The sequence below is a fragment of the Ruditapes philippinarum genome, unplaced genomic scaffold (genome assembly GCF_026571515.1).
Source record: "Ruditapes philippinarum isolate M1 unplaced genomic scaffold, ASM2657151v2 ctg8040_1_1_1_1, whole genome shotgun sequence".
Taxonomy (NCBI): domain Eukaryota; kingdom Metazoa; phylum Mollusca; class Bivalvia; order Venerida; family Veneridae; genus Ruditapes; species Ruditapes philippinarum.
The window spans coordinates 39038-43479 of record NW_026860118.1 but is presented as its reverse complement, the minus strand read 5'-3'; the positions used below and the strand labels follow the sequence as shown (position 1 = coordinate 43479).

General features: G+C 30.5%; 1 long non-coding RNA gene across 1 annotated transcript; it reads left to right on the top strand.

The window, feature by feature from the left end:
• The first annotated feature begins 861 nt into the window (after positions 1 to 861).
• LOC132758952 (uncharacterized) lies at positions 862 to 2390 on the top strand. The gene is made up of 3 exons (XR_009629646.1): positions 862 to 912; positions 1117 to 1236; positions 2295 to 2390. It is a non-coding gene; the product is annotated as an uncharacterized LOC132758952 (long non-coding RNA).
• Positions 2391 to 4442: the final 2052 nt, after the last annotated feature.

The window sequence follows — 4442 nt, the reverse complement described above, 5'->3', positions numbered from 1 at the left end:
CGGTAGTTTTAACGAAATGGTTTAACATCTCCTTCTTACATTGTAACAATCTTTTAGTTTACAACAAGAGACATATTAAACAGCCCATTTATGTCCAATTATCATATGCCTGAATCGTAACTTATTTTATATTACAATATACGAGTATATTACTTCTTATTATTACAATATTTATTTGAATGGCCCAAAAATGTATTAAATTAAAAGTGAATTGATCTACAATTGGAATAATTATTTCAAATGATAATGAAAACAATAGATATGTATATTTTAGATATTCTCATAAATACATTACTTGAAATATGTTGATAAAATTTGTAAGTGATTAAGTATGAAAGTTTACATGGCGAATAATAAGATTTTGTTCTGAATAAATTTAATTTCCGTTATATAAACATATTGAATATTCATACATGCATTTTTCTCACACTTACCAACAACTTCCGTGATGTATAATTCATTCGTGGTTTACTGTTATGTTTGATACTAAATACTATCAACGTAATTATTTATTTTTTAAAGACCTTTTATTATAGAATAATTCACTTATATGTTATACGTAATATTTCAATGATGTTCTGTCTACATAATCTTTCAGCAAAGGTAATAAAAAAACAGTTTACAATTAAACAAGGCAATCAAGTCGGATAGGAAGTAGTAATTGCAATGTAGGGCATGCAATCGCTCCGATAATAAATAATACTATAACCAAAGAAATATAAAAATGTTCCTGCTTTTTAATTTTGTTTTCACAAGTATGATAAGTTTTACAAAGCATTTGTCAACAAAAGCCATTTAAATTGTTTTACAATGTTGTGGAATCGTATATATATAACTATATATTTTATCTATAAACATTTCGTGTTTCAGATTTGTTTCAAACACAGCAATCAAACATGTGTTCAGGATTTAGTAAGTCTTTGAATGATGACAAAATTAGTGATTTAAAGATCATGAATTTTCGTACATTTTCATATATATTTAACAATTATAGAAATATATATAATTCAATTATTCTTGATAAAACTTTTAATGAGTATTACGAAACATAAGCATCAAAATTGCAAAAGACATAATTATATAACTATATAATTGCCTTCAATGCTCTTGTTTCAGATGCAACAACGTGTTCTGACCATGTTACATGTAGCACTATTCCGGACATGCATTCAAAATCGTGCTCCTTTAAAGATGTTGCCGTCAAATTATGTCCACAAACTTGTGGATGTTGCCATTGTAAGTATTCACCAAAAAAATACGGGGAAACAAATATCTGTTTTACGATAACAATTGTCTGATAGTTATCCGGAAAAGGGTTAGATATGTAAAACTAGTCCTTACTACGTACATCACGCAGTACAGTTTTGGCAATAAGAACAGCATAATTAGTCAATTATTGCATATGACATGTAAATAATGTAAATAATTTCTTGAATGGTGATTACTTTACTAGTCTTACAAACATTCTACATTGTTCTCAAAGTGTTTTGTTCTCGAAAAACTTTGCTCTGGGGGCATTCAGCTTTAAAAAGTATATGTTGCAAAGATGTCGCCATCTATTTACGTTTTTTTCTTTCTTTCCTTTTGTCGTATTTAATCCTTTTTCTAAATTTTTAAAACTATTAAAATTGGAATGCATTTCTAAAGAAATTCTTCTGAAAGTCATTTTTGCTAAATTGATTTTTTTAATTTTAAATATTTTTCGTTTTCCAAATTCATCATACATATTCCTCAGTTCACTTATTGAAATCATTAATGAAATATAAATTTCCAGAATCCAACAGAGTGTAAATGCTTATATATCACTCAACTTACACTTTTGTTGACATCATATTCAATTTATAATCTTATCGTGACTATAACCCTGCATACCAACAAGAATAGTGTATAATAACTTTTGGATATATTATCTGTTTTACTGCTGTCTTGAATATCTAGGTTTCATTACCACTTCATTTCATAATTGCATTTCATTTCGATATACCTTTGTTATTTTCTTGTCACAAGCTGCTTTTCATTGAATGCACTTAATATGTTACGTATTGATAAACTTTCCGTCTTGCCAGTATTGGGCGACCTTCAAGTTTTTCATTTTTGATAGATTATTGAAACACAATTAACCATAATATTCGTATGATTATATATAGTATTTTCAAAACGAAACATTTTGGTCAACGAATGATAAAAGTTCACATAAATAAACTGAATAATTAGATGCAATGCACTGTATACGTGAGTAAACGGTGTAGAAGCATACGGGTATAACACATATGTACTTCAAATCCTATTTACAGAACCTCAGAAGAACCAAATTGGTAACCTTAGAATATCAGGATACAGAAGGAAACAAAACAAAACACTTATGTCTGAAAGCGCAACATCTCTTAAATGATGAAATATATGATAATAAAATTAAATATGTAAGTTCAATAACATGGCATGCAGTTATTTTTCTTACTAGAATCAAAACACATTTTAAAAAAGATACTCACCTTACAATATATGTAAATAAACGAAATTTCATTAATGTATTTGTTCCTACAAAGTACTTAGTTGCTTTTGAATGACTTAAGACGAAAGAAGTGTAGTTAAATAAAATAATTAAAAAGATCTAGAAGTGAGAGAGCCGGAACGTATCCGTCAATGACGTTCATCTAAAATAATACAATAGTTACGAACGGTTCTAAACGTTGGAAAAGACGGGAATGGAATAAGATCGACAAAGGATGGGCATTGTACATAAATATTGATAATTGTGATGAATGAACAAATGAAGAGACAAATCAGAACCTTCTGGTTTGCTTTAATGACCATGATTTGGAGATGGATTGACGCTGTAAATGAGAAGCTCATCAGGAAAATTTAGATCCATCAAGATATTTCGTTAGCAAAGCTATATATATGTGCTATATAATGTATGTTACTATGTAACTCAGTGAAAATTTTCTCCGGTTTTACAGTTTTAAAGTTCACGTCCAACGAATCCTGCCTATAAACCGTTTAACCCTTAACTTTGTATAATAAGATATATCTTCGTTAATAGCAACTCTTTTCAATAGGATATTAAGCCAAAATGGTATTTGGTACAATACATGTAAATACTGTGTTTCTACTTGTACAGGTAGGAGTTTTGAATTCTATGAAAATCCTGTAATACAATGTGTAATATTAATTAAATAAAATACAAGTAATGAACGAAATATCAATAGGGTAGCTCTTTTAAATGCTATTCCTGTCACTAATAATTAATACAGTCTCGAATATCTGGAAAATAATGCACAGGTCTGTAAGCTTATCTTAATTACCATTAGGTTATGTGTCGGATTCTACTGATTTATTTTTCATTACCTTATATGCTTCTATTATTTTACCTTGTCCCCATGAATACCATGATAAGTTTTGGATTATTAGCCCTTTTTCCTGATGGAAAGGTATAGTATGGTATGGTGTGTTATGGAATGGTATGGTATGGTATGAAATAAAAAAATGGATGGATACAATCAACCACATTTTCCAAAAGATAGAGGATGTTGTCTGGTATAATGACCAGTAACACATTACACACTTATATATGCTACACTGAAAAAAACATGCGAAATACGCATTGACCAATAATATCAAAAAACACCATGTCCCGTCATGTTTTCAAGCAACTGATCTGACGTCAGAATATATTTGAGCCGTGTCGTGACAAAACCAATATAGTGCGTTTGCGACCAGCGTGGATCCAGACCAGCATGCGCATTCGAGCAGTCTGATCAGGATCCATGCTGTTCGCTATCAGTTTCTCTACTTGCAATAGAGTTGGTAAGCAAACAGCATTGATCCTGATCAGACTGCACGGATGCGCAGGCTGGTCTTGATCCATGCTGGTCGTAAACGCACTATGTTGGTTTTGTCATGACACGGCTCATTTGTAATTGAAATACGCGTGCACGCAGGGAACTTCGCTCATTTCCTCTCCCTCAAACTGTCTTACGATGTCGAGGGCAAAATTCAATTCAACATGACATATGAAATCAACAATAATAAATGGGAAAGATCGATTTCAGTTAATGTAATTTTCAATATTTCTACTTCGCTTTTTTAGTTATCCGCAACGAAATCAGACAAATAGTGTTTTAATGATCGTCAGCAAAAAATGGTGTTCTCTTACGAAATAAATATACGTAGTGAAACAAGTCATTGATCGAAAAACGACCATTTTACTTCACAAAGAGATCTTTCACTCTATTTGCTTGATTTTGAAATTATTTGAGTAAATTCAAAAATGACGTTGACGACATTTTAGCAGCGACAATTTTCCCAGGCATGACTATTTGAGGGAAAGTCTATCTCGGGAAAAATTACTTTGATCTTGATATTTCCGAATAATAAAATACTTAAGGAATTTACGTAATATTGTTATTATTTTGTTCTCGAGACATCCCAAACCTCTACCA